Source organism: Homarus americanus, unplaced genomic scaffold (assembly GCF_018991925.1).
Source record: "Homarus americanus isolate GMGI-L3 unplaced genomic scaffold, GMGI_Hamer_2.0 scaffold57965, whole genome shotgun sequence".
Taxonomy (NCBI): Eukaryota; Metazoa; Arthropoda; class Malacostraca; order Decapoda; family Nephropidae; genus Homarus; species Homarus americanus.
Window position 1 is genome coordinate 2,995,858 of NW_024725031.1, and position 11,611 is coordinate 3,007,468.

The 11,611-nt window shown below is 41.0% G+C and overlaps 1 long non-coding RNA gene across 1 annotated transcript; it reads right to left on the minus strand.

The window, feature by feature from the left end:
* Window positions 1–918: 918 nt before the first annotated feature.
* Window positions 919–6,748, minus strand: LOC121864716. Its single transcript, XR_006088643.1, has 4 exons — window positions 6,616–6,748; window positions 6,112–6,251; window positions 2,676–3,016; window positions 919–1,484 (listed from the first exon to the last, which is right to left on the minus strand). It is a non-coding gene; the product is annotated as an uncharacterized LOC121864716 (long non-coding RNA).
* Between the last annotated feature and the right edge of the window lie 4,863 nt (window positions 6,749–11,611).

The window sequence follows — 11,611 nt, forward strand, 5'->3', positions numbered from 1 at the left end:
TCCCTCTCATGTGGGTGTATCGATCTTCTGAAGAATGTTACTGTTAGGATAGAAAATATTCCTAATTCAGTTGATAAGCTTTTATTAAAATAGTTTTTGGTATACTAAATATAACATAATATTGAAAAATAAATGAACCTTGTCTTTTGTTTATGGCACACTATATCTTTTTTTGTTTTATAATTTGCATGTCGTACGTCTGCTTGTGGGTTAAGACAAGTCTTCTGGTGTGGTCTGGGAGTTGATTTGGGGGTTTGGAATTGATCTCTGGAAGGCTTGGAATTAATTTAGGTAGATTCAGATTTAATTTGGAAAAGTTTAAAGTGTGTTATCTTTAACAGCTGGAAAATGTGTAGTGATGGGAAGTGTGTGTGTGTAGTGATGGGAAGTGTGTGTGTGTGTGTAGTGATGGGAAGTGTGTGTGTGTGTGTGTGTGTGTGTAGTGATGGGAAGTGTGTGTGTGTGTGTAGTGATGGGAAGTGTGTGTGTGTGTGTGTGTGAGTGATGGGAAGTGTGTGTGTGTGTGATGGACGTGTGGCGATGGAACATGTTGATGTGTGATGTGTGTGTGTAGTGATGGAAGTGTGTGTGTGTAGTGATGGGAAGTGTGTGTGTAGTGATAGGACGTGTGTGGCGATGGAACATGTTGACTGTGTTTAGTGATGCGATGTGTGTGTAGTGATGGGAAGTGTGTGTGTGTGTGTGTGTGTGAGTGATGGGAAGTGTGTGTGTGTGTAGTGATGGGAAGTGTGTGTGTGTGTGTGTAGTGATGGGAAGTGTGTTTAGTGATGGGAAGTGTGTGTAGTGATGGGAAGTGTGTGTGGTGATGGGAAGTGTGTGTGGTGATGGGAAGTGTGTGTGGTGATGGGAAGTGTGTGTGTGTAGTGATGGGAAGTGTGTGTAGTGATGGGAAGTGTGTGTGGCGATGGGAAGTGTGTGTGGCGATGGGAAGTGTGTGTGGCGATGGAAAATGTTGACTGTGTTTAGTGATGAGAAGTACTGATTATGTGAACTGATAGGGTAGTGATGTCCTCTTGGTTATTATTGTGGGTAGTGATAGGTTATTATTGTGGGTAGTGATAGGCTATTATTGTGGGTAGTGATGTCCTCTTGGTTATTATTGTGGGTAGTGATGTCCTCTTGGCTATTATTGTGGGTAGTGATGTCCTCTTGGTTATTATTGTGGGTAGTGATGTCCTCTTGGTTATTATTGTGGGTAGTGATGTCCTTTTGGCTATTATTGTGGGCAGTGATGTCCTCTTGGCTATTAATGTGGGCAGTGATGTCCTCTTGGCTACTATGGTGGGCAGTGATGTCCTCTTGGCTATTATTGTGGGCATTGATGTCCTTTTGGCTACTATGGTGGGAACTTACGGGAACTGATGACTTCTGGGGTATGAAGGGTTTCGCTGGGGCACTGGGAGTTGAGGCAGGCAGTTAGCGAAGACCATTTACCATTGTTGTCATTCTGCAGGCGAGTATATCTGAGAAATAAATAATGTTAAAAAATGAGGACGGTAGATATGGAATAATGGATAAGATTAGAAGTTTAAAGTTGGATTGAAAGAAAAGGCCGTGAATGAAAAAGCTTAAATGTAACGGTAGGGTAATAATTGAGAAAGCGGGATATCTTGACTGAAAAAGAACGAAATATATTGGTAACGAATACTGGAGAAAAGGAAATAAATGGAAAAATTAAGCAAGATCAGGAGAGCCTGATGATAAACTGAAGAAGGACGGTATGGTATAATGATGAAATGGATTATGGCTTATAAATGAGAAACGGGTGAAATCATCCTTTCGAAGAGGTACCCTTTAATTTGACTCCCTCACCCAGACAGTGTTCAGTTTGCTTGCTAGACACAAGTCAGTTTTACCAACTGATCGAATCCACCTTATGTTCTGGATGAGGCAGTTGTCGCGTGGCTTTTGAGTCTAGTCTTCATCTCTCAAGGTTCTATAAATTCCAACACCAAGCTTTGCCTTACCTATACAGTGAACCCTGTATGCAAATGCTGTGTGTGTGGTACCGCTACTATGTGATAACCAGGAGCTCATTTCCATATTGATTTATAAAACCGCTATAGGAGGGAAGAAATAAAAACGAGTTCACCATTTAAGTTACACAGATTCCTTCCAATGCTAAAAAGAATAGTGGGGCAGATATATAACAAAATTTTCAAGAATTATGGGGTTTTTGGTAAAATTGCGAAAATTTATTAGTCTCATATCTTCGGCATATGCTCATATGTGATACCTGAATACTGACGCAGCTATGGCCACCTTGGATTTTTCCCATCTATGGGCTTCAGATGAAATATTCAGCTTGGTACTATATCTGGAATCATTTAGTACATATTAAACATGATCTGTTCCATTGTTGAGGCTTTTACCACAAAACCCACAAGCTTTACACAAATACCCCACTAGAAGGGGACGCATCTACTGTACTTCGGAAAAAGAAGGGAATGTATCTTTTTCATTGCTAATTTAATATTTTTCCTGAAAATTTTGACCAGGAATGTGTCGTAAAGTTTCGTAAGTACGTCATTGGTAAAATTAAGGTTCGAATTGTGTTGCTTAACCGAACATTGTATGTTCCAAGATTTAAGTGTAAATTAATACATACAGGAATCAATGTACTGAAAAATATATAAACAGAGAAAAAAACGTACTTAAAAGGTTGGAATGATGTCGATGAGACAGATGCCGCTCTCCGGGGTGAGTTACTACCACCGAGGATTGCTCTGTCTCCCCACGAGGTCCCACCTTCTGCTACACTTCTGGTCACTGGCCTCTTACAGCTTGCTCCTTTACTCTCTAAGGGTAACTTGCTTTCTGTTTTCTTAATATCCAGCCTCCTCTTAGTCTCTGGGGTGGGCCAAAGGAAGGGAGATGACCCAAGGAACATCTGGGAAACTCGTCTTAAGACAGGACCAACAAACCCTGACGGTGATTGTTGTTGACCCCTAGGCAGGCTGGGCTCGGACCTGACCAGCTCCTCAAGCATTGGCTTCTGAAAGAGATATGAGAATCACACAGTAGTGACAGTAGCAAACATCTTCTGTTTAATTTGATCTTTATCTATCTATCTACCTATCTGCCTGTTTATTGATCTAAGTCTTTCTTATCTATATATTTATCCATGCATCAGTCTTTTACTATACGTCTAATATTTCATTCCTTCTTCAGTGGGGAAGATCAGGTACAGCCAGGGGTGTGCCGCCAATTTTTAACAACCGTTTCTGATTTAGATAGTGGTGTAAATCAGCGAGCGCTAATGGTGCGAGCCATGAAGCTGGGGGTCTGGGAGCTCCTCCATCAGGGTCCGGAGAAGCCCCTAAGCCTGCGCATTTAAGCTTATTCAAACGGCATTTTGTAACATTTTGGCAGAAATTATTTATACTCACATGACATAATTATCTGATCTTGGTAGTGTTCAGATCAGATGGATGGTTGAGGTGTGGTCTTTACAATGTAACAAATTCGATTAATTGTTAATAGTGCAGTCTATGGGCTGTCTGAGCAGTTGCCATTTGCTATAATTTTAAATACGCGAGTGATTAATTTCGTAATGTTTTAGTGAAACAAGATTGATCTCAAATTTTGATTTGATGGCAATGATATGTATTTGGTGAACCAGTCAGGCAGTCAGTGGGTGGGGACGAGTTGGCCAACTTGGCGGTGAATGAAGTAGACCTCATGAGCGAATAGTTCTGGTATATACCGAGGAATTTTCCTATAGAAACTAAATACGGGAAATAATAATACCATACATCAGTAATTGTATTTAAAATGTAAGGTTCTTGCGGAACAAAAAATGCATTAGGTTATTGTCTAAGTGATTCTTACAAAAAAAAAAACTTGCTCTAATTTGTGTGACATGTAGTAAGGTAATACAAAGGAAAATAAGGGTTTGTTTGCAAATTTCAAGATAAATTTCTTCTGACGTAAATATTTGTTAAAAATCAACAAACAGTTCGGCGATCCAATCCAAATTTAACGACCGGTTCGGGTGAACCGGACCGAACCGGTCCCAGGACACCTCTGGGTACAGCCACTTCCACTTCGAATTGTTACAATCAGCATTGTCAGTCCACCCCCTGTCTTGAAATTGAAATACTTTATTGACAATAAAAAAAACTATTACATCAAAAGGGCAGGGTAGTATACTACTCCCACCCTCACCTTCTGGGGCTTTCAAAAAGTTATAAATGTTATAACAATACAAGAATAATCTTTACAGCAATGAAATATTGACATGAACACTGTACTAAATTAAAAGAACAGATTTTTATACATTGCAAGAATTACTTTATTTTTTTTCCATTATTAATCATCCAACAAACTTGTTTCTTTAAAGTAGTGATCTCACTGTTCCTGTATGGTTGGATTTGTTCACATCCTAATACATAATGTTGTATTATATGTGCATCCCTAAGACGACACAGTTGACCTGCCCCTCCACTTATCTGCCAGTAATATTTGTATCCCAATCTTAGTCTCATTATAACAGTGATACGTCACAGTTATGCTGACGGCAAATACTAGCAATTTCGATCTTCCCTTATCATTACACTCTAATGCTTGCCATGTTCAAACTCTCTTCAAATTTGAAAACTAAGACTTATACTAACATTCATAAATATCGTAGTTCGGGAGATTATAGGCAGTCTCATGGTGGCCGGTTACAGTGTGCACCTGCATGTAAAAATATGTCTTACATTGACAATAAATGCGGATGTTCTGGTGAGAACCTTTCCTGACATTACACCCCTGTTTTATCACAAATAAGAAGGGTTGTTTCACATGCAAACTCTCAGTAGCAATTCTGTAATCTACCTTCGTTTTTCTCACGATTCATTTAGTAAGAGAAGGTCATCTGCAAACATGTGGTTATTTAAATATTGTCCATTCATATTAATCTTTAATACAAGTGCATACCCATATTCCTAAATCCTATTCACTCTCTTCCATCACCATTTATTGACCACATGTTGAAACGACTCATGACAACTACATCAGCACAAAACTCAGTGACGCCCACACCTCCACCCCCCAACCTTCCCCCTCCCTCCGCGACACACACATTGTCACCAGATAAATGAGTGTCTGCATGTTGCTTCGAATTTCCTAGTCTCACATTCACGTGGTTAACATTTGTGGGTGAGAGTCTAACGTGGAAATATCCGGGACTGTACATTGCGGAAATGTGTTCCTTCATCCCCTGTGGTAACCCGTTTCTCCAACAGCAACGTTGCAGTAGTAGTAGTATCACCTTTTATGAATGAATGGGTATTGGTCGTGTATAATGACGGACATGACGTGATTGGTAGATGGGTTTGCTATAGGGAGTATGGGTCATATAGGTTAGCCGTTTGGAGACACGGGTTACCACAGGGGTGTAGGAACACATTTCTGCAACTGTACCACACTCTAATGTAGAGTCAGGATTACAAGTTCGCTCCCTCCCAAACTGAAGAAGTATCGAACCCAAATGAGATAAAACAGCACACCCGCACCAGATGACAGTCAGGGTAAGCAAGTTTGGAGACTAATTCCCGTGACTCAGTAAAACATGCCCTAATGTACACACCATCAAAAAAGTATCAGGGCACATTTAGCACGAAACAATCTGACACCACAGGTGATGGATATTGCAAAATGCCATATCGCTTGCTAGTGACATTTCCTCCCTTATTAAAAGTAAGTACTGTATTATTATATACACATAACAGAAGAAAATAGATAAATATTGTGAATAATGTGTAGCGTGGTTCCTGTTGGTAGTTACGTTGCGCCGTAGGTGCACTGATCATTCAGAAAGTCATCGTACCCAATGTGCACAGATATTTCTTTGATCATGTATACCACACAACCTATTAGATAGATTTCTTCATTTTGCTCACCTTTATATCTATATATATTTTATATAGGAGTATAATATAGAATTTATAGCAGAGCTTTGCTGATTTTCATTCAGGAAAGTTGTATTGAGATCGACTGGGTTCTGGAGTTTTTTTCGTATATGTGTGAAGATTTGTAAGTTTGTCCATTAGATTTCACTGAGATAGTACAATAATTGACATAGGAAATGGAATAAGAATTGACCTGTGGGATGGGCGAGGCAGGAGAAACATCCCCGCAGGACTTGGAGAGGTGGTCCTGGGGGTTGGTGAGTCCTCGACGGGTGTGGAGTAAGTGATTGGAGCCACACACACACGGTGTTGCCTTCACTGTGCTGTTGTCTACTGAAATGTACCGATTCTTGGATCACATCCTCAATTGGTGTTCTTATCTGTACTAAATCATGGCAGGTAAATTCATTGCAACAAACAGTACACAAAAAATAACATTATTAATAACTTCAATAACTGTCATACTGTTAAGAGAAGTATTGAATCACCCTAACACTAATCTATCCTAACCTAACCTCACCCAATTAACCTAACCTATCCCAACATAACCTAACCTAGCTAAACTTAACCTCACCTACCGTAACCAAATTTATCCCCCAGATAGCATTATGGTGTCTAATCTTCAGGTAATCCTAAACATGTAACATGTGTTTCCTGTTCACAACACATATATTTATGATAGACAATAATAACCTACCGGGGGTGAAGACACTCTCGCTGCTACTGAAGGAGGCCTTCCTCGCCAGCCGCTGTAGGTAAGGTTTGGTCAGTGGGCCGTCCTGCTGCTGCTGCTGTATCAAAAGATTCCTTAAGTGTTACAGAAATACCACACTTCTGATACTTAACCCAAATATTATAATCCTCAGTTCTTCATTCAACAACAATTTAACATTTTAGTTTAGTTTCACATACTGTACTGTACCTTCATCTATCACGGAGTTTTCACTTTCTTTGTCTCGCCTTTGATTTGAACTATTTTTACATACTTACAACCATCGTTCTTCCTCCTGGACCAAAAGGTCAACATCAACAAGCTACATTTGGTGTTACACTAAAGGAGTCATATTTAGCAATGAAGTAGTGCAAGCATCACCCACATGGCCACAGTTAGAGGTTGTTCAATTATTATGATGCTTGCCTCAAATACTGTATTGTTACGTTGATTTTTAGTTTCATCTCATTGTTTCCAATGATGTTCAGTTGTTTTAAGTCGTCATAGATTTCTATTGTAATAAACTGAAAAGTAGTCTAAGTGAAGACACCTGGTTGTTTGTCACGGAGATACACATGACATTGTCTGCCGTACATCCATCAGCGTGACCTGCTTACCTTCCAATACTTATCATACCTCAGAAAATTTCATTAAAAGAGCAAGGCACACAGGTCTATTATTTTCAGTACACAAATGAATTAAATGATAAGGATAAATGTACTTATCATTCCCAACCTAAAACATTTTCGATAGCAACAAAATTTACAATGTGTGTAAAGTAAGATTCAGTGTCCCATACTTCATTATTTGTAACATCAACAAATCTACTCACAATATTATGTCTTCTTGAAAATAGGCTGTAGGCGGCAGGACGGGTGCTGCCGCTGGAATATCCCCAGGTGCTGGAGGGGCTCAGGTGAGGGCTTCCAGGGAAAGGGGAGAGACTACCAGTACAAGACGACACACTACTCGCCCGTGATGACACAGACCGAGTGTTGACGGAAATGTTGACACAGTTGGAGACCTTGGAAGGGGTGTTGCTGTTGGAGGGGACGATTTTACTGGAGGGAGAGAGAGAGGAGCTGCTTGGCCATAGATTCATCAGATTGGAGGGCACCATGGTGGAATATGGTGAGCAGGCAGGGGAGGCGCAGAGGTTGTGGTCGTTGGTGTGTTGGGTGGTGGGTGTTGGCGGAAGGTGAGGGCCGTCCCTACAGGCTGTCATTGTCTCCTCGCCCGTCTCTCTCTCCTGGATCTCTTCTGCCAGTAAGAAAAAATACAAAAAGGACATAGGTGACACTGCAGCATGTACTGTACCCCCCTACAGCATGAACTGTACCCCCAACCAGCATGTACTGTACCCTAGATCAGCATGTACAGTTGCCATACTAGACCCATTAATCACCCACCAGAGCCATATTAGACGCCTTCTTCACCCACCAGAGCCATACTCAATGCCTTACTCACCCATGAGACCCATACTGGAAGCATTACTCATCCACCAGCCACACTAAACGCTTTCCTTAGATACGTCTTACTCACCCACCACAGCCATACTACAAGTCTTATTTACCCAGCAGAGCCATACCAGATGCCTTACTCACTGGCCAGAGTATTTCTAGATAAAATACTCACCCATCTTCATATAAGAGTCTAGGTGGCACTTAGACAGCTGGTCCAAGTCCATGTATATAGGTTGGTCGTACTGCTCTCTACACTCCTGCTGGGGAAGTGAGTGAGGTGGGTCACATGATACGGAAACGTGCAATGGACACTCACCAACAAAAGTCCTGTCACCTCACCTGTCTCTGAATCTCTGGGTTCAAGAAGAAGCGGGTGAGGTGGCAAGACTTTTGTTGGTGAGTGTACATTGCTAATAACAAGGCCATGAAGAGAAAGGTGGGAAAAGGAAGTAGGGAAGGAGAGTTATGTGCAGTAGAGGTAAAGTACAAAGAATAAGGACATGAAGGAATAGAAGATAAAAAGGAGGGAAGAGATGTGACGGGGAAGTTTAGACAGTAAGGATATGTTAAGAGATACAAGAGAGACAGGAAGAAATAGTCCAAATAAGAGGGAACAAAGTCGTAATCAGTTTGGCTTAAAATATACTTTACGATTATCTGAAGGGACAGAAGTCAAATGTGCATTTACATGTGTCTCTACATCTGTTCCTTTACGTATTCATACCTACAGAAAAAAATCATATTTATCTCTATGAATCCCGATAAATTCCTTTTGACAATACTTTCTTTTACTGTACCTGTGCCGGGTGATGTTTGATTTCAGGTAGATTCCGAAGCCTTGTGGGAGGTGGTGGAGCGGAGGTGGGGAGAGGGGGTGGAGGTGGAGGGCAGAAACCGCGGAGAGGCATGCTGGTGGTACGGGTGACATTATCGTCTTTCATCCACCGCGCATCATTACCACCACAACTATTAGTATCCACACCACCACCACCATCAACACCACCAGTGCCTACAGCAGTTGTTGTCAGGGTCCTCAAACTGGTTAACACTGACGTCAGAGCCACTGTGTGGTTTAGAAAAGTATTTAAGGGCACGTGAAGATAAGACACCCCAGCTTATTTTGCCTGATGATTAAACACAAAAACGCTAACCTAACCAAACGTAACGTAACATAACCTAACTTAACATAAATTAACACAATCTATCAAAAATGTCAATATTGTCAAAATATCGTATATCACAATTTTCCTCCATTAGATGTGAGAATCCACTTAAGAGCTTAATACACTACTAACAACAATATCAATACACTGTACTCGGCTTATATTACACAAATACACTTAAGCTACGATAAACAAGTGACAGGTAATGGTGGGCCACAACCCAGGTAAGAGACATTTAAACGGAGAATCTTTGATCATTCCTAACTTGATTCTTGCCATCTACGGTCAGGTGAGAATAATAAAGGTTAACCGCAGCTCATTGGGCGAGTGGTGAGCAGTGATAGTGAGGGCATCATACTGAGCAGTGATAGTGAAAGCATCATACTGAGCAGTGATAGTGAGAGCATCATACTGAGCAGTGATAGTGAGGGCATCATACTGAGCAGTGATAGTGAGGGCATCATACTGAGCAGTGATAGTGAGGGCATCATACTGAGGGCATCATACTTGGGAAGGTAATGTATGTGGCTCTCTCTCTCTCTCTCTCTCTCTCTCTCTCTCTCTCTCTCTCTCTCTCTCTCTCTCACCTTCATGACTGCTGGGCCGCTGGCAGTCAAAGCGGTCCTGCATCTGCCTTCTCTGTCTATTGCGACTCCGTCCAAGTCTGCGCCGTCTGTAGCTGTTTTACAGAGCAAGGATTCTATTAATAAAAATAAGGAGGTTTCTTCCCATCCTTCTCCTATTCATCTTTCCTCATCCTTCTTCTACCATCCCTTCCCATCCTTTTTCTCCTATTCATCCCCCCTTCCCTATTCACCCCCGTACCATCCCTCCCCATCCTTCTACTCCCACTCCCCACCCTTCTCCTACCCCCCTCTCCTACCCTCCCTCCTCCACTTATCCACCCTCTTCTTCCTTCTCATCCTTTTCCATAAGAGTGCATAATCTCACATGTTTCTTTATTATGGGGGGATGAGAGGAATTACTAACTAAACCTTGTTACGCGCTTAAAGACCTTAGTTGGTGAAGTACATTAATAACACCAGGCTCCCCCAACCTCTCCCTCCTACCCTTCTCCTAATAATAATAACATTCCATAACTCACAGACAACAGACGATTGTGAACAGTAGACACAGCAGCAGTAGTCCCAGCATCAGGGCCACGATCTCCATAGTGTCAAGCAAATGTTGGTGCCATACTGAGGGTGTTTAAGACTATATTGTACAACATTCTCGACATCCATATATATATATATATATATATATATATATATATATATATATATATATATATTGTCTGACAAATTTAAGGATTCATAACATGACCACTCACACACTCCCATTAACCCCATGTTCCCTCCCTCCCATTAACCCCATGTTCCCTCCCTCCCACTAACCCGACCTTCCCCCCTTCCGTCCCTCTAGCCTCGCCTAAAATATTTCCTAAACTCCATAAACGTCTTTGTCCCCTTGGTGAGAGCTGTGTCCCATAATGTCGCTATATGTTTCCTTAAATGTTCGTAAATATTCCTCTAAATGTTCCTAAATTTTCTTAAATGCCCACCGGCCCCCCCCCCTAGCCACGCCCACGGGCATTCCACTTACTGAAGGAGGCGGCGGTGACGGTGACCTTGAACCCTGCACGACCGGTGAATGGCCGAGGATAAAACACACCTGAAGAATACCTGAAGTGAGAGAGATAACAATAACAACAATAACATTAATAATAATAAGAATAATGTCCATGAAGATTGGGTTAAGTTTGGCGAGTTCAGGTTAGGTTAGGTCAGACCAGGTTAGGTTAGGTCAGGTCAGGTAGAGAATAACACAAGAAGAAGAATTTCCTAGGTTAGTGTAACCAAAAAATAAATAAATATAGCCGTAGGAGGGAAATTTACCCTCAATACTTTTGATATACTAAAAATAGAAATACCAAAATTAAAACACCTTTTAAGGTATTTCCACCTCAAGTAGAAATGTCAGAGTGAAAAGTGTTATTTATGGATTTTATTTACATAGACTTGACATAACTAAATTTCAAACTACAAAGATTGGCTAAGATGATTAGTGAAAAACGAGACAATTTGATTAAAGAACCATTAATGGAAAATATAAATAAAAGTGTTTAATAAGGAGAAAGAAAAATGATGGATAAGGTGAGGTTAGGTTAGGTTAGAGGTGAGGTAAGGTTAAGTTAGGTTAGGTGAGGACGATGGTTTAACCCATTGAGGATGATGGTTTAACCTGTTGAGGACGAGGTTAAACCCATTGAGGACTGTTTTAACCCATTGAGGACGATGGTTTAATTCACGATACACTATTTGGACTAAATACTAGTTTTTATATTATTTTTAA